This window comes from Melospiza georgiana, chromosome 3, assembly GCF_028018845.1.
Source record: "Melospiza georgiana isolate bMelGeo1 chromosome 3, bMelGeo1.pri, whole genome shotgun sequence".
Classification (NCBI taxonomy): domain Eukaryota; kingdom Metazoa; phylum Chordata; class Aves; order Passeriformes; family Passerellidae; genus Melospiza; species Melospiza georgiana.
In genome coordinates this window covers 100,020,365-100,045,135 of record NC_080432.1, presented here as the reverse complement: position 1 = coordinate 100,045,135, position 24,771 = coordinate 100,020,365, and the positions used below count along the sequence as shown (strand labels likewise).

Sequence of the window (24,771 nt, the reverse complement as noted above, 5' to 3'; positions counted from 1 at the left end):
ACCGACAGGGTGAATCTCCTGTTCTACTAACTTTAGGTCATGATTAATCAGACTTTATATCCTGGTAGCTTAGTAAAAGCCTAGATAACAAATTCAGTATATGGATGGAACAGTTGTACAATTTATGACAATGGTTCCCACATATGCTGCTATGGTGGCTTCCTTATGTTTAGGACAAAGAGGTCATGTGATCATTTATGGATCTTCTGTGCAGGAGATCTAAGTAAGCAATGTTGAATCTACCATTTTATATCTGGTATTATTGGTAGGACTCTCCACCTAACACAGTTTGTAGATGCATACAAGTCCATTTGTCTCAAAAACACAAAGCAAGCAAAATAAGAACAGAAAGTTTGTTCCCTTAATTCAACTGACAGTTGAACAAAGGCAGTTGAGACCGTATGAAAACCAAGAAAATCTTAACCTCCAAATAATTTGATTTAGACAACCAGCCATGACTTTAAAAGTTATGTATTATATAAATGGACTTGTTTTTCCTCACAGCTGACAAAGATCTATTCTTGATGGATCTATCCTCACAGGACCCTTGGTGAACAGATACTTACATTTTTACTGGTCTAGTTTAATGCAAATTTGAAATGAATCTGTTAGTCATTCCCATGGAGTGTACTTTTAATTCCCACTGTGGAGCAGCCATTGTGGCACACTGTACTAAATTTGGATGGAATACACTCAGAAGATGGGCTCAGTTCAGGGGGCAGGCTGGAATGAGCCAGAGCCCGAAGTATGTGTGGTGTGCATGGTGCTCTCATCACTCACTCCTCACACACTTTGCAGATCCCTTTCCAGTTGCCTGGATCACTGACTCCTAGACACAGGCACCAGAGAGCATGGAGTCACTTCTGGCAGATGTAATGGGGTAGTGATATAGGAATAGGATGCTTCTTTCAAATGGATTTATTAACTGCACAAAAATAATGACCTCAGCTAAATGTAGGCTGTCTTTTAATAGCTGCAACTTGCCCATATTGGTATCTCATAGTTCATTCTTATATAGCAACAGAAGGTGGAAGATTAGTTGCACTTTGGCATTTATTCCCTCGTATTGCAACCATTTACCCATATTTCATATAAAGTCTCCTCGAGGCTTACTGAAATCTCCCAGCCCACATAAGGCAAATTGTTTGTTGGGTTTTTGTTTCAAGAAAACCAGTGCATGAGACTAGTATGTTATTAATTTCAGCAGAGTAGCTTAAGGAATGAAGTATTAATGAAATAAATAGCAATGTTTAATCATATGAGAGTAAACACTTGCATTTTCACAGACTGAAAGAATACATTTCCAGATAACTATATTTCAGTGATGAAAGACCACACTGAAACAGAAATTCCATGAGCTAATAACATGCTGCACTTAATGGAGAGCAACTTGATACTCCCCATGGTTAAATACTACAAATGATGAAGACACAAGGCATGGAAGCATGGAAGTCCAGTATTTGCATTAAAGAAAAAAATTCAAAATTATAAGCTCATTACAACTACCTTAGGCTTTTCAGACGTTGGATCATTTTGGACAGTCTAATTTTTTTTTTTTTTTTTTAATCAGCACAGGATATTGTGCAGTGAGTTTCAAGAATGACATTTGTTTTGCTGGCTTAGGGAAGTGGGGAATCCTTCCATTTGCCTTTAACAGTAAATGATAAATCCAGTGCTGTCAACAGATTTGCTATACCTGGCAATGTGCAGATGAATAATGCTTTGATAAATAAAAGAGTTTTCTATTCCAGTAATAACAAAGTGAGCAATCTTGTTGAAAGGAGAAGCCTGGCAAATGTGAAGGGTTACACAGATGTTCCCAAATGGCTCATTCCCCAAACAGTTGTATGAACCCATAATAAATGCAATCTCAACATTTAAAATAATTGCTAGTTTTATCTTTAAAATATGAAAATGTGAGTCCTTTTGCTGTGTCTCAGCAGACTGAGTTGTTTTACAAGAAGACAGAACACATTCTTCTCTCTACTCTTCAGTTTTAGCTGAATGCCATTGCAACGCCCAGCAGTAACTCAGTGTGTGCCAAACATGAATATTTTTAAGCGTTATTTGAGTTTTAGAGGCTACAGTAAGTGATGGGAACACAGTCGTCTTGGGAATCTACAAATAACTTTAAAAAAGCTCATAAATCTGGCTTTCATGTTTAGGTTTTCAACAGCTTTATGAAATATGTCAAAGCTTGAACACAGTGAGTTAGTTTTCCTTCATATTTCTGAGGATTGACTTCTCAATCTTTTTTGATATGCTGCAGAGAAACAAATAAAAAAGGACTTGGCTTAAAAAACTTAGGCATCAGCAAATTAGATTTTTTTAAAGTTGCTTTCTTATTTTAATTTTTTGTGTATCAACAGAGGAAAAACTAAGTAGGGCAACCTAAATCAAAACAACCACAAAACGTTTCTGTCTAGCACACAATATATTACAACATACCAAACAAAATATTAACAAAAATGTGATGTATAATTAAAAGATATTTTTTCTTAAATTGTATAAAAAAGATGCATCATAATGACTAAGCACAATAGAAACCTGGAGAGCTGCATTCAGAAGTCCCATGCAAACTCTCTACTTACATGGAAACGCATGCACTCCAATGATAATTAGCAGGGAATTCTTGGTTTTTAAAATATGAACTAAAGGATCAGTTGAAATTACATCAAAATTCAACAGCAAAAACCTTTAAAATTGTCTGAGAATCACAAAAATGAGCCCACTCAAAGAGATTACCTGGCATCACACATGGTGCAACTGCTGTGGAATGCTGCCCACTGCAAAACTTGACCTGATTTGGGCTGCTTTCAGAAACTCCCAAAAGAACTGCTATCATGATTACCTCTATAACTTCCCTAAGTAGTACTCCTTGGCAGGAATACTTCTTTATGTGTAATAACATCTCCTCTTCACTTAATCTATGTCACAAATTGGAAGATCCCATAGGAAGAATGGAAAGCAGAGACATTTAATCCTCCAGCACTAAAGGTAGCAAGTGGAGTTGCCAGCACACACAGAGCAAAAAAAACCCCTACATGTTCAAATATTTGACCAGGTGGTTTTTATCAATTATGTTTTAAAATTATCATTACTCAAGAAATGTTTTTTGGAGAGGACCACTTTCTTCATAGGTGCTAAACAAAAACATGACAAATTATTTCTATTTGAAGATTATTTTAATGAATTTTTGTACTATTTAGCATGACAATAATGTAGGAACTGTGACTATATTATGACAGGAAGCTGGGACTATCTTCTGTATAATTGAGGGAGAAATATTTATGTTGTGAATACAGAGTAAGTTTAAAGCTATGGTAGGGTTGGTAAAGTTGGTAGGGTAATGGCTGAGTACCTGACACTAAATTTATTGTCTTTGCTCTTATTTCTCAAGTTAAGGGTAAGCATTTGAAAAGGATTTGTTTTAATAAAATGAAAAAAATAAATTCACAAACCATAGTTGTAAGCTGTGTGTGGTAACAAATGCAGTACCTGTTTAAGGTAACCTATTCCAGTACCTGTTTAAGGAATTGGCACTTGTGAACTTGTGAGCTAATACACCAAACACATTTGCAGCACATCACCCCACTGTTTTCTTCTCAAGAGTCTACAGGAGGCAGAGCAGACACTGACTCAGTAACCTGATCAAATCCTGGAGGAAAAGAAGTCTAACATCTTCTTGCTGCAAATAAGAAGCTTGAAACATAAACCTTATTTGGAATACAATCTTATTCCTGATTAGGATTTCAGATGCATTTGGGATTTTGACACGTAATAACATTTCTGCTTTTTTTTCCTTTTTTTTTTTGTTACTTATTTCTGATTTAACTTTTTTTCAGTGACAAAGATAATGGAACAATATTAATTTGACTTATCTGATATTTGCATTTGGTCTTGCAGGAACTGTCTTAATGAAGATAAAATAAAAGCATAACACTAAAGGTGAAGCTATTGAAGTGCTAATCTGAAGTGGCAATCTCAAATCAATTCACAAGAAAGTCCACAAGTTTACTGAAAATCTAATGGTGATGTTCTAAAAACCTTAAAAAAAAAAAAAAAGAAATATTCTTGTAGGTTCCATATGGAATTTGGGTTTGTTTTAAATTTGAGCTTGCAGTTATGACACAGTTAAACACGGAGAACTAGGCAGACTTATTATGGTAGTGGACTTTCAGTGACTTCTCATGCTAGCTGGGCAAAGTTTGTAGGGTCAAACTCCTGACCCTGTCCTCCTTTCTGAGTTCCTTTCCTATATTCCTGCTATTCTTTGTCTAAGAATGGTGCAGGATTGAGGGTCTACCACCTTCTAGCCTATCTGGATTTTACCTGAAGTGCTCTTGCTTTAGTGAAAGCAAAAAGACTTTTTGAGAGGCTGTCATTGCATAGGCAAGCAGTTGCAACTTGAAAACCAAAGAATACTCAGCAAGTACTGTCCATAAAATATGAGCAACTGGGATTTGTGCTTAAATGCAAGATAAATGTCCTGAAGCACAAACAGTCACAGTCTTCAAGCAAAAGCAGTAGTTATTTTCTAGTCACAAATCTGGATATCTTAGATAAAATACAAATGCTCAATAATGCTCAATGCTTTGATAAAATGCAAATGCTCAGTGCTTCTCTCCTGCATACTAGTTTTCTAGTAAATGTATGTAAATAAATATTTATCACATCTGGCTCTGCCCCAATCCATAATTCCCACAAAAATCCATGAGAATAAGGTGGATTTATCGGGAATACAGATTTAGTCCTATAATAAATGCAAACTCTCATGAAGGTAACTGCTTGCACACATACTATACTAAAGTATATACACTAAGAGAACGAAGAAAAAGAATACAATCTAGCTAGTCCTGCATAAGGGAAAAAGTTTAAAAATGTCCTGCACACTCACTGGATCATGTGTGTATTTTTATTTTAAAATTCTATTAAATTTAAAATTGAGGAGCTAGCATGGTAGTTCTAATGCTACCCATGGAATACTTTTTAAAATGGCATTACTGATTAAGGTGTAATGCATTTGTCCTTATGCTGTGGGCTGACACTGGGAGAGCCATAAAGCCATCATTGCTCAGACTGTTAATGGAGGCAAGAACTCACTGCACAACACTGCAGTACTCCTGGGGTTAAACAGAGAAATAGCAATGATGTGATTTGGAGGGAATTCAATTAATCCTTCTTATTAAAGAGAGGCCAGTGTCCTACAGACTTAGAAGGGAGGGGGAAGCTAAGTCTTCTCCTGAAACTCCAAAGTGGTTTTTAATGAATTCACAGCTAAACAAAACTACATGGCATTGTCATGCTCTTCTCTGCTATAGAACAGAGAATGTTATATAACATTCTCTGTTATATATTACAAAAAATTTGACAGTTAAAAATTAAGTAATTCCACACTAAACTTAAAACAGTAGTTTTATCAATTAGAACTTTATCATCTCCAGTTTGAAATAAAGCTGAAATCAGGTATGAGATGGCTAGAGAAGGAAAAATCAAAATACTTTGACTAGCCAAGTTTTATATTATTTTATAAATAAAAGGAATACACCAGGTTTTTTATGTTCATTAAAAGCTGAATATATTCACTGGGACACACTTTGGTAGTGCCAGCATGATACAGTCACAAAGCATGCACATCAGGGTGACAGCTAAAAAGCAACAGAAAGCTTTGCACATAATCTAAAACTAAATCTGTATGTAATTTCCTTCCCTTTGTTAATTGAAGATTAAAACTAAATCAAGGGGAAGCCTTCTATGAGGCTACTTCCAACAACAGATGACTCAACTAGCACCTGAGAATTTGTTGTGCTTGTGTGTACTGAGGTTCTGAACTTCCTGTTTCAATAAAATACCAAACAAGTTGTGTTTCCTTTACAAATAAGCTATTACATCAAACCCTGTTCCTATAATTTCAGTTTTTGTCCTCATTCCAACATTTTCTTTGGCAAATGTAGAAACATTCTAATTAAAGAGAGGAGAAAAACAAGCATCATTCATCATGGTAAGAATGAATGCTCGAGAGAACATCCTTACTGGTTACTTGTTCATTCAGTTTAATTTGGCTTTTTAAGTGCACTTAATTATGGCATGCAGTTCTCTGAGATAAAACATGGGTAGCAGGGTTTCCACTAATAGTGTCTTGTGAAAGCTATTAAAGGTACTAATTCCTCTAATGCCATACAAATGTAATACCACCTGTGTAAACTAATTAAAAATATTTTTAGAACACCATAATACTTTAAATATACTATTCTTTAACATATTTGACATTTGAACTTTTTTAAAGTGGAAATGTTCCTTTGTTGTCATCAGCATGATCTATAAGATAAGAACAATAAGAATCCTTTCCAATGTTATCTTTCCATAATATTCACATTTTGACCTCAGTCTACTTCATTTGCAATTAACCATGAGAAAGACAAATTCCCATGAAAAGGTAAATACCAGACCTGCAAACACAGCATAATGCAACTGTCTGCTTAAGTACAATAAAGCCTATATATTACAACATATGTGGTTTCTTTTCTAAATTTATTTAACCACAGAATTGGAAGTGCTGATTCACGCAGGCAAAAGATCAAACTTAAAAGGATACTATAATAGGAGTTATAATTAATCAAACAAATGTCATTTTGGATAAGTCCATGTGCACATTGTATCTTTGTGGAGAGCACTACCTCTTTGTCTTATAAACCAAAGGCTTCCAGCAAATGAAGCTAAAACCCCAGTCAGATGCTTGGGGTTGTGTTCTAGACAAATCTGGAATTTGACAGTAGAAGTAGAAAAAACATCCACTGTAAATGGCTAAAGCCAGTGGAGGATGCCGAAAACTCCTGATGAAAGAAATAACCACTAAAATGTCTGCAACACCCTCTGAGGGCAGCATGAAAATAGAAATAGTGCAGTTAATCCTGGAAAAACCCTATGTTTGAGGAATGATCTCATCAAAAAGGAGAATGACTTGGCAGTGCTGCTGAGAAGAAGCCAGCAGCCCTACAGCAGTGGTGAGATGCTCTTGGGGAAAGCACACAACAGGAGATTGGATGGCAGTGTGCACCCACAGCCCAGAGAGACAAACATATCCTGGGCTGCATCAGAAGCAGTGTGACCAGGAGGGCAAGGCAGGGGACTCTGCCCCTCTGCTCTGCCCTCTTGAGATCCCACCTGGAGGGCTGCATCCAGCTCTGGGGTTCTCAGCAGAAGAAGGGCATGGAAGTCTTGGAGCAAGTCCAGAGGAGATCACAAAGGTGACCAGAGCGCTGGAGTGCCTCTTCTATGAAGACAGGCTGAGAAAGTTGAGATTGTTCAGTTTGGAAGAAGAGAAAGCTTCTGGGAGACCCTAGAACAGGGTTCCAGTACTTTAAAGGGGCTATGAGAGGGCTGGAGAGAGAATCTTTACAAGGGTATGTAGTGACAGGACAAGCAGAATGGCCTTAAGATGAAGGAGAATAGGCTTAGATTAGATATTAGGAAGAAATTCTTTTCTGTGAGGTGGTCAGGCATTGGGACAGGTTGCCCAAAGCTGTGGATGGATCCCTAGAAGTGTCCAAGGCCAGACTGGATGGGACTTTGAGCAGCCTGGTCTAGTGGAAGGTGTCTCTGTCCATGGTGGAGGGGGTTGCAGCTTGATGATCTTTAAGGCCTCTTCCAATCAAACCATTTTATGATTCTATGAACCTCCAGAAAAAAATCCCACAAACAAACAAATCGCAAACAAAACCCCAAAACCAACAAACAAACCTAAAGCAAAAAACCCAAGAAAAAATATTGTCTACTTTTAATATCGGATGAACCACTACGTGTCCTTCAGCATCTCCTACATGAGTAAGCAGCAAACAGCCCAATCCACATCACAGAGAATAACAATACTTTTGGGATCACACTATGGTACTGCTTCAAGAAGCACATCTTTAGTTTCATAAGTGTGAGCTTAGCCAAACCAAAAACCCAGTGGGATGGGATGAACAGATCTTTCAATTATTTATGCCATTCCTATTTTACAGTTTCTCTTCTAAGCCACGATCAACTCAACTATATAATTCCACATAGTAAAGTTTTGTGCAAAACTTAATTAATATCATAGTTATCTACCTCCTTCATGTTAGACTAAACCGAGAACTTCAGTAATAGTACTCAATAAAATCTGTAGAGTTTGACCTTGCTTTGTATTGAAACCGCAGCTGTTTCAAGGCGCTTAAAATGTACCATGATTCAGGCAGGAATCTCTGAGGCTAGGCAAAACTTCTGGTAGATCACTAAAGTTTTGGGACAAGTTTTTCAGTTTTAACATGATAGTGAGGACACCTTAAAGCTAATTCTTACATGTATATTTTCTTTGATTTTAGAAAGTTAGTACTAAACAGAATTTTTATACTTTTTCCCTGGAAAAAGTATAAAAATTCCTCATATGTTCAAAACATATTAGTTTAAAATATAGATACTAATGATTCTAGTTACTGTTAAAAGAACCAACAAAATTCCACCCAATTCAGACTACCCATAAAATTCCTGTCCCTCAGGCAAACATACTGCTGCTAGACTTCTCTCTATAATAGATTTAAAAGTAGGCATGACATGCAGCAAAGACTATTGAAGGTGAGCAGAATCAGGCTCCCTCATCTCCACAGGTAAAAGCCTCTCATGTGAATCACTGCCAGAATTTCCTGCTTGAAATGCATTTGATAAAGCCTCCAGGCCACAAATAAATCTGGTAGAATGAAATATGGGTAAAATGTGACCTTTCAGTCAGATTGGGGAAAAAAAGGGACAAAAATATTCCTCTGAAGATCAAAAGGTCCCTGGTGCAGACACTATCCTTTGTTTTGAATTTGTACAATGTAATGAAATACCAAGTCTGCTTTCATGTTTAGTGGAAAATAATGAAGAAATATTACCTTTGTAATACTAATATATTGACTAGCAAAGCAAGACTCTTGTTTGATTGCAGCCTCTGGGACCAACTTCAGGCAAATATTAAATAATATTTTAAAAAAATTATTAATTTAGACCATCTTTTAAATACTTGTGATGAATAACTTCAATACACAGGACATAAATCATTGTAAGAAAAACATGACAATGGAACTTCTTGTCTTTGAAAAAACCTCCAAGGTCTACAACAGAAGACCTTGTGTCATCAACACATAATAAAACACAAAACAGTAAGAACAGGTAGAGAAGCATATTAATATATAAAAACATATACTCACAAGCACAGTAAGTAAAAATCATCATTTCAAAGTAAATCTGCTGATGACAGAATTTTGACATTTTAAAATTGACTTTTTTTGGTGTTTGTGTGGTTGGAGCAAAGGTATGGGAGTTAGAAATCAAAGGAGACTATTAAAATGCTTATATCAGGGAAACTAAGATTAGTGGGACAAAATCTGGCACATATTCATGGATTATTTTCTTCATATTAGCTGTGAATTACTTCAGCCTCCATTTTGGAGGACAGAATTCTGCAGTTAAGACTGTACCTTAGACACACTTATGAAAGTGCCTGAGAAGACAAGCTATATCATCTAAAATGTACATTCTAAAGCTCTCAGAAGGTGTAATGGAGAAATGCATTCAGAAAACTATCAGGTCTGTAGGCTGTGATCCTACCCTGTAGAGACACTGCCATGGACTTTCGTGTCATATTCTTTTCCAGGAACATGAACAGAGTTGCAGTACAACTTTTTGCTTATGACTAAATGAAGAAACAGCAAGGAATTTATTAAAAATAAGAGAATTTTGATTAAATAAATAAGATTCACTTTTGCTGGAACCATTGCATGACACTGTGTTTTGAGGGAGTCAGATTTGTAACTAATTTTATTGCCTGGATATAGTGTACTAAAACTATAATAAAAAAAAGCCAACAAGAGCATCTCAACAGCTCCACTAAAACAGCCAGACCAGAAACGTTCCCATCCCAACACAGCTATAAAGGGTCTACACAAAGTTCCACCATATTTTTGCTTCTTCAGCTATTTCATTTAGAACTACTGTTAAATAAATGATAATATAATAATAAGAGCCCATAATGCAACACATTTTTCCTCTTATGAAACACAGTTCTTGATATACACATTCTTCTGTGCTATGTAGAAATAGTTCTTTACAAGTTCACCTTTTAAATAAATGGAATGTATTTTGGACTGATAGCATTTTAACTATTACAGATAAACACTGCATATAAGCCTGATTTACTGTTATGCAATAAAATACACATAAACAAATAAAATACACATAAACACTTTCCTTCTACCATAACAAGTGTGAGGATCAAGTAAGACAAAGCAGGATTTCTGAAGCTTTAGCTGTATAACCCCTGTGGGGCTCCAATGGCTTAACCAACAAAAAATCATTACATGCAGGAGCCAGGAGGTTTTTCAGCACACCCTGGTCTTATGAAACTCTCATTCTTCCATTTTGTTCATATATGGAAGACAGAACTCCAATTGTTCTATCACTACCATCCATACAGGCAGTAGGTTTCACTCATAAAATACTGAACATGTACAGAGAAACATTTTTTACTGAAGGATAAAGGTATTTAGATGGCAGTGACTAAAACAACCATGATATTTCTAGGCATTATGATAATATACATTACTTACAGTAGGAAAAGAATATTAAAGCTAAAAGCTGATTATTAGCATCAAGCACTTTTGTAAAGTGTACGTGACCATCTGCCAGTGAGCTTGCAATGAATCATACAGACAAACACAATCACAGTGCAACCTCACCAGAAGAGAAAGACAAAGGCACATAAACTTGACTATGTTTTTTTCTACCGTGGAAAAAAGATCAAAGTAAAACTTTGATTGTGTTTTTAAATGATAACAGTTTCCCCAAGTGTTGGTTTTCTAGAGGTGCAAGATTACAGTTCAGATGATAATGTAAAAACATGTGTAATGCATGCATAATGTGCTACTATTGCAGCAAAATGGAAATTTACCAAATCTACATCAATAGAGCAATAGAAACATCTGTTCTTCCTCATAATTAATATTGGCCTGGGTCTGTTCTTATTAACCTGTAAACTAGTTTCAGCTTCTTTCCTGCAGTCTTTGCTTGCTCTTCTGGTACTTTGTTAACCCCTTCTAAACACATCCCAGTGTTTCTTTTAATTTAAGAATCAGATCTTTTCAAGAAACTCAGAAAACAACCCCAAAGCAAACAAACAAAACTGCAGCTTTGTTTTATGAAACGTAGTCTATGTTTATGTGCTGAGAAAATTCTGGACTGGAACAAGCTGTCAACAACTTTCGTTTAGCAAAAACTTTACATTCACTCCATGTTGGTCCAAGCTAGTCAAATGCAGAGAGGAAACTAGAGAATACATCACAACTACAGGCAAAATCAGCAGTGAAAAGTTTTTGTGACCAAAGTGTACCGAGGCAGCAAGATTCTATTAGTCAGATATATGAGGTCATTGTACTATAAGCAAGGACCACAGAGTGGTGAAAAGGAATTACAGAACTGATTTTTATTCTGGAAAATTAGCTATGTAGATAAAACAGAGCTCTTTTTAGAAGATAATTGGGGTGTTAAAGTTATGTGTAAGTCATTGCAGAACATAATCATGTGCTCCTAGATTATAGCCATGTGCATAGATTAGGCACATTAGCCACAGAAGGCACAGAAGTAGGATGGGCTCCTGAGCAATAATCAGATGCATCCATAAAGTCCAACCGGCTTCTAGAACTGTTTTATCTTGGCTAATTTGTCATGTATGCTATATATATCTAAGTATACTACATTTTTAAAAACAAATTTAGATAAAATTGGCTTTTTGACTCAGCAGGTCTTTTTGAACTGATATTTAAAGGACGTATTCCACAAAAAATTATGCTATGTCTTCCTCCTTCCACTTTCAGCCAATTTCCCTGGTATGGAAGCAGGATGTACTTCAAGTTCTCATGTCTTCACTGGTAATAAAGGATAAAATTAGTGCCAGGCTCAACAATCTATCTTTATTAAATAAAAATAGTAATTTACATATGCATCCTGAATATGCAAAATTTCCTTTTTTGTCTGTTAGCAATGTATTGAATACAGGGATTATTTTGAGTTTCACAGATTTAACGCAGACAAAGAAACAGCAGTGAAGGACTAGAATACTACAAAAGCAGCATGTAACTTGCAGAAAGTAATAGCCTGGTAGTACCTTTTTAACCTGGGATTAAAAGTGAGATGCCAAGTAGATGATTTATGCTCTCTCTTGTAACATAGTTAATATTAACTTCATGAAACTTTATCATGAAAGCATGATAAAATGAAGATAAATATCTCATGGTTCTTTCCATTAGACTGGCAGTTGACGTGTTTAAAAAATCCTCCACATGCATTAACCTGAACATTATAAAAATTCTACCTGCAACCACAGTAACTTTTAGCAAGTGAAACCTGTATGTGACTGTGCATTGTATTGCAGACAGGAACTCAATTCTAATTTACTTTGAAGTTTTCTACAGCATCCAAGGTATTGAGAGGTACAATAAACACATACATGCCAATAAAAAGGAGTTGAACAGTATTAGATTTATAAATAGATACAAGAAAACAACATCTTGAAAGCGATGCCAAATAGGCAGATGTTATCAGTATTTACTTTCATATTCTGGAAATGTAAAAGGAAGGTCTTACAATAGGACTTTAGAATTTACATTTCTGGGACTGCTAACTGAACTATTCAGAAACCAGGATTCTGGCTTTCAAAATCATGCTAAAAAATATGTTTTTTATTTACTTGTTGCCTTCTACTGCCATTTTGCAGAGAAACATTTTCATGCTTCTGCAACCATGAGGAATAGAATTATTTCCCCTAAATTTAAGCTTTCATTTCTTTCTTAATCTAATTAGTTCATAATCTAGGACATAACAGACCAAAAGGACAGAGTAACATAATCACTGGCAACACCCAAAAACAAGGCAAGATTTATCTTTTATCCCAAAACTCTTGAGAAAATTTGTAACAGCTCCAGTTACATTTCAAATACAACCTAAACTACTCAGGCACAGAACATATTAAAAGGCTCTTAGGCTTTTCCGAGCTCGTAGATCAGAGATACATTCTTACCTAAAGATGCAAAGGAAGACATACTGGGATTTTTGAAAGTCTCTAAGTCTACACTGAGAACCTCTGAAAATCTGTCATTCATTTATGAACATTAAACATTTTAAAGTTTTAACCACAAAGCATTTTAAAGTACAGAATACATGGCTATTCCAGTTCAGAGACATTGTTCAAAGTTGACTCTAACAGCTGAGACCGGAGAAGAATATAAAAATTAAAAACAGAATAAGTATTTAGTAATCACTTATTCCTCTGGTTTTATTCTCCTGCCTGCAACTTTTATTTCTGTTGAGCTTGGCAGATGTCCCACAGAATGGGGGATGTCCAGTATTACACAGTCAAGTCTTATGTCTCAGATGAAAAGCATATGGAGTATGGCTTTCTACATATTTTCATTGAAACCAGGATGATTTTCAGATGCCTGGTAAACTGGAAAAATGACACAATGTATAAGTGGATAAAACCTTCATTTACAGCAGATGCACTACCAGCTACAGTGTATTTGATATCCATGGACAGAGCTGTTACACAGTCCAAACTGTCCTGAATTTCAACAATTAGTATTTAGGATTCACAACTCTACCTTTACAGAAGAATATTAACTAGGGAAAAAAAAAAAAAAAAAAGAAAAGGACAAGATATGCAATCCTCTCTTCCTTATTTCTAATTCTGAATACTTAATTTCTGTTTTCTGTTCATTAAAATCATTAAAATTACTTCATTCCACCAGCTGTGATATGGTGCAATACTTACTAAGCCATCTGCCAGTTCATTTTTTTTGGAAACAGGTGCCTCCTTCTGACATGGAAGACCCAGAAAAGAGATGAAATTTGATGAATGAACATTTAATGAATTAATGAACATTGAGAAATCAATGAAAGGGAGCCAAGTTTCATTTACTGTAAAGCCTGATTTGGACCAGCCATGAAAGCCAACATTTGAACTAGTGGTAACACTCTGGAAAATGCTTCCAGTTGTTTAACTAGTCCACAGAATGTTTGGTGAGAAATCTGCATCTTTTAAAAAAATTCTCACAGTGTAAATCTAATGCAAAGGGCAACTGTGTGAGGATTCACACATTCTGGTTTATTTTAAAAATACACTTGCATTTCAAATATAGACAGTTCTTGGCTACTGTTCATGTCATTAACAGTTTTAAAAGCCTCGGGCCATCCTCTGCAAGCAGGCACAGGGCATCTGCAAATTACAATAATGCAGAACAGACCCACATTTTGTTTACTTCAACGGCTTCTGATCATTTTCCATGACAGATGTATCACAAAAAGGTTCTGACTGATACTAGAAAAATCTTCTAAATGAGAAGCCCCCAGTTTGCCTTTAAAGCATTACTTTTTTTTTAGTCCTTGAGGCTATCAGTTTATTGAAATAGCTATCTTAAAAGCATGTGTTATTTTTCTTTATTGGGTGTACTGTAGCCTAAAACTGTGGGCCAGCAGAGTTAGGTCAGAGCTAAGTGAGCACAGATTTTCTGCTCCCATTGCAAAATCAGCAAGGTAAAAAACAAATGTGAATACAAAGGAGCCCACTTCACATCAAATAAATGTTCAAAAATCGAGGTTTTGAAAGTAGAGAAATTAAGCTATCACAAGTTAATGAAGAGCAATCTGATTTTGATGTATAATTTGTGGCTTTTTCAGTTAATGATGTCCATAAAATGCATTTAAAAAAAATATTCACTGTAGATATTGTGTTAAAATAAGTTGCCTTTTAAAAAAATTTCTGAAAGCAAAAGCAGCAATCAAGCCATTGATAATTGAGAATAATTGGTCTGGTTGCAAACTTCTCAGCCAAGAAGGGTTTTGTGTGGGCAATAACAGTCTATGAATCTCTGTCTCACTTTCATGCTTTTAGCAATTGGAATAACTGTGTTCTTTTGCATGTCATTGATGGAATTAATAATATAAAATTTGTCCCAATAATATAAAAGTTGTCCCAATATTGTAAAGAAATCTGAAACCATAACAATTTCCAATATTAAACCCACTGCTGCCTTATATTGGAATAATTGTGCTTAACAGTTTGCAGGCATTAATATTAGCTTGTGCTTGATAGGTTTAATTTAATGTCTGTGAGAAAATGCAAGAATTATATCAACTATATTAATTATAGTTTTATCATCTGAAGAGGGATATTTTTTCCTGAAAGCACTTTTCACATGGAGGTCCAAGATAAACATTTTTCTTTCTTTCATCAAAGTGATGAGGTTTGATGAGAGAAATGAAGAGATGAAAAAGCTTATTAAATCACTTAATTCATACTGCTGCCAGCATGGGATTTTCCTTTACATTTTTCAGTGTTTTGCCATCTCTATTACTCATACAACAGGGATTCCATTGCTTCTCATGAGAGGCTTTTCTAGTCTCATAGATCATAGCTTCAGAAGATATATCTTTATACTCTGTACGAAATTAAAACAAATTTTAGGCCATGACTCCCTACAGTTTCCCTGCCTGCTGTAGTCCTGCCTGGAATACTTCCCAGCTGGCTGAAAACTCAGTCCATTGCTAGTCCATCCTCCCTCACCATGGGCTGCACTGGGGGTCCAGAACAGTCCCTGCTTAAACATTTCAACAGACATTTACCAAAGGTATAGTGCTCTTAGCCTTGCAAAATGCACCTACTGTGTAAAATAATTATGTTTCCAGGGTGATCAATCTATTTAGAGCCAATTTCTTACTGACTTGGCTTTTTTTAATCAATTCACAGTCCAAGTGAATCCATTACTGAAAGAGAAGAGCAGCAAAACAACACAGTTTGGGTACAATAGTCTGATAACTGTAATAAAATGAAAAATGCTGATAATATACTGACAACAGCATTTAAGATGAGACAATGAAACACATATGAAATCTTGAATAACCATCATTTATTTCCACAAGTTTCATGACATTCATTTCACCTAACTTCTGGTGCTGTCATCTGAACTTGTTACCCAAGTCTCCTTGTGATCAACAGAGAGAAATTTCTCTGACTCCACAAGTAAATCTTGCTTGACCTGGTACATGTATTTAACCAAAGAAGGGCACCTTAACACCCTACACAAGGATACAATCTTCATTAATGCAAAAAGAAAATATTCCAACCTGGCTGATTTAGGAGATGTCATTTCAGGACATCATCCATCCACTAAATATTTGAACAATTTTGCTTCCTAAAAATGATACTCAAGTGGGTGAACAGGCAAAGAAAAGCAGAAATTAGTAGAAGAACATCAGCTGATCACTAATTTGATGAACTAGAAATAAAGTTATTTATGTTCAAGACAAATGCTATTCACTGGACATTGCTATTAGGGCTCAGGCCACAATGCTGAATCAGTAACAAATCAGAATGTATAATTTAAAACCAAAGATGAAACTTTATTAGTTATTTATAATAGAATTTGATCACAGATTTGATCAAAAATATTGACATAAAAATCATGTAAGAGCATAAAAACACAAGCAAGATGTTCTATAATCAAGCTTAGCCTCCAGCTAATAAGCTAAGATTGAACTATTTGATTTTTAAATAAAAGTTACTTTGGCTGCAGTTAGCCTGAATGTGGATGCATATTCAAACAATATAGACATATAGACATCACCAATGTCATCTCCAAATTTCCTGTACATATATTTCTAGTGAGACAGATTAAAGATTTTTAAAAATTTGAATTTTCTGTGTAGGGAAATTACTCAAGTAATAATTCAGCTTTAGATAAAAGTCCAGTAAAAGGACTTTCTCATTGGTTTGTGTTGGGAAGAAAATATACCACTTTAATGATAGGATACTTATAAGAGATTTGGTCTTGTCTACATATTCTACTGGAGATGGAGGATTATCTTTCGAGCAAAGGATTTATTTGGAGAGATAAAGAACAGAATATTTCTCAGCCAGTGAGGTACTTACATTAATATTTACAGAGCAATAAGTTGTACAGAAGGAAGGAGACCAAACTCACAGAAGCCCTAATCTTGGTATCTGTATGCAGCTAATCTTTGTGCTGTCCCATCATGGCTTCTGATGCCTCCCTAACCAGGGAGAAAAAAATCCACTTTAATTCCTTCCTTGGCTTGTACAGCAGTAAAACCAACAACAAAAAGAATGCCCAGTTTTTGTGGCAGAATCAGCAAGAGGGTGGGCAATGTTTTTGAGAGCTATTACTGAACTATGTTTATTAGTACTGAAAAAAAGAAAATATTTATCTTTATGGAGTGCAAAAATAGTTTGCAGTTGTTCTGTCCACTTCAAATTATACATCCATAATACAGTTCAACAAATATGAATATACGAAAACACGCAGCAAATATTTTTCTTGCACTCTCCATAAAAAGGTTAGTGCATGTACTGTATTTTTTTCTTGAGGGAAACAGATGTCAGGAACTAGGTACCTTACTGTTGCCGTAAATGTCCTCTCCCTCTCTGAAAGTGTTGTTTATTCCTCTTACACAGTTTTTCACTTCCTTTTCATTCCCTCTTTGACACCAGTTTATCTTTGAATTCAGATCTTAACTTGAACGTGCTCTTGGGAAGTGTGACAAGCTGTTATTATGAAATAAGTGTGCTATTACCAGACGAGAGAACCTTCCGCTAACCTGACTGACTGCTTACAAGAGGAAGGATTTAAATCACAGGCACTGGGGTGATTTGTAAGGCTATCTTACTGTCAGCTGCTTAGACTTTTAAAAATACATTCCTTTAGACAAACAGCATATGCATTTTTCTTTAGGATGTCAGTAAGACAGACTTCTCATTTTCCAAAAGCCTTCTGGATTCTTTCAGAGTCTGCTGCCTTTTCACATCAATATAATACAGCATTCACATAATATAACAAAAGTCAAAACCTTACATAAAGATTTTAGGTTTAAATTGTCCAAATGCACAAAACTAATTTAAAAGATATTTTTCAAAGCATAGAAACAGTATATAAGCATGGAGAGTAAGGACATCTGTTAAATTTTTAACTTATAATTCAACAGTAAAGAGTAAATACACAAGTGCTATGGGAACAATTTTTCAAAACAGGTTTTAAAGGCTTTACTACACATTAGCACACAAGTTATTTCATTCAGTTTCAACCAATGATAACCTCTTTAAACAAGTGCTTTATTTTGCTTTTCTCAGTATGAGAGATATGGCACAGCACTTAACACTGTCAGATATTCAGCAGTGCAATTGTAAGATCCTTAACATTAGCTGCAATTTCCGTGTTAGTTTTGAACCCATGCTATTTGAGTTTAAGATGTAATTACACTTGCTACCAGCTGAAGTTTGTTGTCATCACATAACTCTGAAGAGAATAAGCACAGCCTTTGTGCACTACAGTCAAACTATATAAAAATATTAAGGATGAAGGACATGTAGCAACTATTCTTCATAATCCTGGGACTCACTTCCTACTTCTGTATGTGATGACTCATCTTTCAAAGATTAAAATAACATTCATTATTAGAAAATGCTCACAGTGAAAGACACTACCATCTGTCCTACAAACAGGAACTTCATTAATGCATAGTAAGAGTCTTAGATACGTGCCTACATTATTTGTGTAGACTACAGTTCGGTAGATACTTGTGAATTCCACTTTAGATATCACTTAAAAATTTGGACTGAAAAAGGAAATCACTATAAAAGTAATGAAGCAGCAGAAATTAAGAAGCATTTTGTATTTAATAAGATGTGTGGAAGTGATAATGACAGGAATTAAAAAAACCCCATTAATTCATGTTATTGTTATTACTCAGGATGTGATATCATGAAGTCCCAAGCTAAATTAAAATGACCAATTATAGTTTAGGTACAGTGGCATCAACAACATACTAAGAACATACATATATACAGATACAATTATGCTTATATAGATAATGCCTTTTAATGTTAATACAGTGTTACTATAAAAAGAGTGGGACACCAAAATTAGTCTATAATTTGGAAATATGATCAAATTAAATATCTGATTAGCTGATTAGTTTAACCCAAGACAGTCCAGGAAAGCCAATCTAGCCAGTGGCTAGAAAGAAAGCAACAAAGTTGTCATATTGGTAGGAGAGGTGCTAAATTTAGATATTCCAAATTAAAAGCAATTAAATATATAATCTACTTGTGTGAAGCTCTGATGGATGTCTAACCATCTATCCTTATGACAGCAAAGCTGAATATGATTTACTGAGGCAGAACTAACATAATAAGCTTCATAAGCAAGTTACGTTTCAAATACTATGGAGGAGCCAGAGAGTTTATGCTACAAAATTCAGTATGTTGATGATAAGGACCAAGATAGGGGTTTTAGACACATTAATGGAAGCATAGCATCAAGAAAGGGAGAGAATAAAATATCAGAGAGATAAAGGAAACATAACGGGCAGATTATAGATTTAAATGCATTGAAGGATAGTGGCAGTGTCAATTGTTAAAGAGAAAAAGAATTTACAAGGGAATACACAAAGTCTGGTTTTGGCTGCATTATGCTTCCACTGGTGCTGTGACATCTAGGAAAAATACTGTGTACTGAAATGATGGATTGGATGTCACAAGGCAAGATGGGAAAAAGCAGACTGAGTCACCAAGCCAGAGTGGTAACTGAAATTTTCAGTGGATCAGATTATTGACCTCTTGTCCCTTCTGCAGAAGTACAATATGAGAACTATTGGGCAAATGCCCTCCCTTGTAAGGAAGGGCACTTAAAGGAGACGTGATGGAACGTCAGAGACGGAACATAAAGTTGATTATGAATTCACAAGATGTTACACCAGATGTTCTGAGTGATTAGAAATAAACTGCAGCTGAGAAAGTGAGTGGAATCCTGAGACTTTGTTCAAGAAGTCATGAGAGACTGGTGCAGAAGCTCAGATGGAATAAAAATGAGCAAATGGTTGGGAAAGTAGGAATGATTGTTAAGATATTATCATTAATTTTAAAGTGCTAAAAATCTGAACTATGGGTCTGGATGAAAAGAAATTGTTTGGTTTATAGGAAAACTTAATCTATCACTCTTTGAAAAAGAGTGCAAGATCTAAAAACAGACAAGATTTTCAGAAGCCTAAAAATCCAATAGGGTCCTAGATCCTGCTCCCTTTTTATAAGTTACAAGTTCATGAGTCTTGTCCTTGTTGACATTTGTTCCTGAGAAAAATGCTAAACTACTTACAGTGAAGGAAAATATTTTGAAGACAGCAAATGGAACTATCATAAACTAATATTAAAGTACCAGGACCCAAAGGTGGGAACTTAACATTGAGTGTCAAAATGTGAGGAATGTAAATACCAGGAATATATAAAATATTTTATTAATTTATTCCATGTTTCAGATTATTTTTAATCTCAGAATTGATTTTGAAATTACATTGCAGCATTTGCATTTACATATGTAGATTAAATATCCCTGTAAAAATGAAGCACCAAAACCTACTTGTTTACATGATTTTGCCTTTAGTTTGCACAATATTTTTTGATGTAGCTTTCCCTTCCTAAAATGAGTAAACTGCTGAAATGAAAACTTATCTACCAAATCAACATCTTGAAAGTTTTAAAGTGGCAAAGTTTGCAGATAACAGACTAAAGCTAAGTCAACATTTCTTATATTTCTTAAGTTTATACGCTTCCTTTTCTATCAGAGATCTCACAAGATCTCTGTATCTGCCTGTCAAACAGAAGCTGTGCAGCTGTAAGGAAAATGGTAGTTGGAAAGATAATGTTAGCAGAATTCAGGCATCTCTCTCAGAGCAGCCTACTCATCTGCTGCATGGAAGAAACCCACGACTGGCTGAGTAAGGGAATTTACTGTTTCCCAGGAAAGGAAATTGCCTGCACACATCTGGCAAAATGTTCTAAATGTTTAGTTTTGACAAAATACACATTTCAGCTCTGCTTATAAGGTGAGTTCTGTAGAGTGGGTACCTTCTTTCTAAAAAGGGAAAAATCTAATTTGTACTTTAAATATGTCAATCCACTATTTGGTATTTTATGGCACATACTGTATACACTCAGCTCTAAAGCAAGCAGGAACTCACAGGCTGAAAGCTGTGTTTTAGTTTACAGGAAAAATGTATCATGAATGTAAATACAACACTCCATATCGATAGCAGAAATGAAAGATGAAGAGAACAACAAACATGAAAGAAATACTGAGAGGATGTGACTAGCCTGAATTATAACTTTTTACTCAGTTTCTGACATTTATAAGACTCTATGCCAAATTATTTAAATTCCTCTCTACTTCAACATGTCTGACAAAGAAATGGTCGTTCTCATAACTGGCAGGGGACAGATCTTCTCAGCCATTCAGTTTTCAGAATAAGCCTCCCTTTCAAGCAGACTTGTTAAAATGCCTCTAAGGCTCAGTATAAAGGCTGTATGCAGACATCTTCCTTCCTCTTCCTCAGATTTCAAGGACAAGAATGGATTTAACTTGCCTTACTTTTCACACCGGTTTTCTAAATTTAGCTGTTACTACTTTCTTTTTCCCTGAACTCTGACTGGCTTTGACTCTCTGGAGAGGCAGAGAAGACCACTTCCTCCTTCACAGCTGGGAAAGCTGCTCCCAAAAGGATAGAAAGGGTGAAGGATCACAATCTACTGCTCCAAAAGATGCACCAAATACGGCACTAAGCTGCAGCGAAGGGTTAAAGGGATGTGTATTTATTTCGTTGGCAAAGTGAACGATCACTAACTTTCCTGGACAGTGGGAGAGAGCACCTCATTAAAGCAATATGAGTCCATTGGACCCAGATGGGGAAACAGCAAAACTCTCTCTTGGTTATGTGTGTTTGGGGGGGTGTATTTCAGTTACTGCCCCTACAGCCCGGGATTATCAATGAAAGCTTGGGGAAAACTTTACCATGGCGCACCTCAGGGTGTTTCTCCAAGACCTAGATGAGAAGCACAGTGAGTAGAAGCTAAGTGGTGGTGCCTGCTGTGCTGGTGAGAGTCTTCCATTAGGAGTATGTTGTCACTTCTCAGAATAATACCTGTGCTTTCCTTATCTTTTCCCCAAACTGCAGACAGCTGCCATAGCAACTGGCCATTTACTCATGCATTCATTCACAACAACAAAAAACCAAGACACAAAAACCAAGCCCAGCTTAAAACACAGTAAAAGGTGAACTTGTTTCTCTTTCCAGTATTCCTACAACCACAGTTCTCCCTAGTGGAGGCCCAAGATACAGCAAGGCTTCCTAGGCAGTCTCCAAATTCAGTTTGGCTCCTGGCCTCATTACAGCACAAGGGCCTCGCAGGGTCATGCTTTGGCTTTTCATAAAGGAAAACAGACTCCAGTTCAAACCTTTAGAGACACTAGACACTCATCTCTCCTCCAAAACTCGGCAAAACTGAGCTGCCAGATTACAACGGTGCTGTGACTCATTAGGGTGGCACACAAATGGGAAGCTTTATAGCCATTCAAAATCTACTGATTTAATCAAGCCTCTCATGGAGATCCTGGCCAATGAAATCCCAGCAGATTCTCCCTTACATCTTGTCTTTTATATGTGTTCAGTGCCTTGAGTAGACTTCTAATAATTAAAAAGCACACTCCTAAAATACTACACTGCTCAGTCTCATATTTTCATTTAATATGCAACTAAAGAATTTAAAAAATCCATGAAAATATAATCAGAAAAATAAAGATTATCCTCCAATTCTTCCTCATTAAGAGACAGATATTTCCAGGGCTGGAGCAATCGAATTTTTAGCACTACTCTATTAACTATACACACAAGGTGGTGAAAAGAAGGATGACTAGTATGATATGGTCTCTAATTTTTTTGAGCTAGCTGTGCAAGGAAAACAAGGAACAGACCAACTTAAGGACAAGTTGCAATAGGAAATTCTCATTTAAATTAGCAAATTAATTAAAGTACCCAAATAACAGAAAATACTGAATTGGAATGTCTGCTTAGATAGAAATGCTTCACACAGTGTAGCGCGTTAATCCAAACCTATTTTCTGTCTTTTGGATAATAGTAGGTTGGTCAAGTATCTTGCAAAGACTGTTATTCACATGGAATTAAACATTCTTTCAAACACTTCGATTAATTGAAAATTAGAAATCAGTATACAACAAGTTTGAAACTTTGTTATCAATGCAAGTAGCTGTAACATTATCTGCTTGGGTATTGCAAGACAAAATTGAAGGGATGGAGAATGCATATTTCATATATCAAACCCTCCAAATACATAAATTTTGATGCAAATAATCTTGACTGTTCCACACATATCCCTTTGTTTCCTCTGGTTAGAAGGATGAACAGTGGCATATGAATACTCCACAGGAAAAAATCCAACAAATTGGTTTCACTCATCACAGTCCAAATATAATCAGAATCTTTCTGGAATTCACCAGAATTAAATTCTAGAGATTTTCCTTTCCAGAGGTAACTATGTAAAGAAGTATCAGCAGTTTTCAACAATCTAAGACATGAATTTTAGCTGCTACAACTCCTTTTGACAACCCCGGAACATAACTTCCATGATATAAATAAGTAAAGCCACATTAATTCACTATATATCATAAAGATAAAGCAAGTTATGTAAGAGTCTGTCTTAAGAGATCCTGAGACATGCTGGGATTTTCCTTGAATATGAGAAACTTTGGTCAGTGATTCATGTTAGTTTGACTAGCACGGCATTCCCTTTGTTTGTTTTAATTAAGAAAAATCTATAGTTTCCAGATCCAGGCTGAGCCAAAGTCTCAGGCAGTTTGTCTTCAGGAGTCAGTATCCTATCATGCTGGTCTCAAGAAGACAATTTCTCCTTACAGAGAGGTAAACTTTTCCAGAATTTCAGTGGAATGGACTCTTTCCCAGGGTCTGGTAACGCTAGTAATTTTCCACTTTTTCAAAATGACCGATCATTGCAGAGACCATGGGAGTTGGGAAGTAGTCTTTTTTACTCTTACATATAAATTTCAAAGACTTTATTAGAATTTCCCTCCCCTTTTATGGGTATTTCCCACTCCCAAGGGCACAGAATTGGGCTAGGGAGAGCTAACAGGGTAATTCCTATTCAGTCATGCCACTTCCTGAGCTATCCCTTACTGCCACTGCCTCTGGATGGTTTTTCCTCTTCCAGTCCCAGCTAGCTTGTGATTTGTAACTCTTTTATTAACATTAGCACTTCCAAAATTAGCCATGACATAAAGAAAAAAAAGTGCCTTTAAAATAATAAATAGAAAGCTTGTAAACCCTTAACTCTTGAAAGACGTGCCTAAAAAATGAGTGTTCATCTCAGAGATTCAGCAAAATACAAATTCTGCGTTCAACTGAAAACCTCTAATTACTGCCCCTCGTGTTCTCTTTGCAAGGATGTACCCAAGCCTGCTTTTGTATGCATGGGACAGTGTCTTTCTCCATAATTCCACAATGTATTATATATTATACACCATCTAAACTACATCTTGGTTCAGCACATTTTAAAGAAAACAAGTTAAGAACAAACAAGCCCAGGGACATATGTATGTATATATATGCATATATGTGTGTGTGTGTGCTTAGTGGGGGTGGTCGAGGGTAAAGAGCTAAAAAATTATTACCATCGCAAATCATTTACTAGCATAGTTGGAGGCTATCGGAACTGATTGCTCTGTCTAGGAAACTCTTAATTAGAGCCGTGCTGCAGGAATTCGCAGGGGTCCTGCCGCTGCCGGCTCCTCCCTGGGGTTTCCTCTCGCCGCCCCGCTCCCGCCAGCCGCTGTGCGCTGCCCCCGG

General features: G+C 35.9%; 1 protein-coding gene across 1 annotated transcript in view; it reads right to left on the bottom strand.

Annotated features, from left to right (window-relative positions):
- The window catches only part of MCPH1 (microcephalin 1), a 120,170-nt gene that overhangs the window by 10,116 nt on the left and 85,283 nt on the right, over nt 1-24,771 (bottom strand). The gene's annotated exons all lie outside the window — the stretch shown is intronic.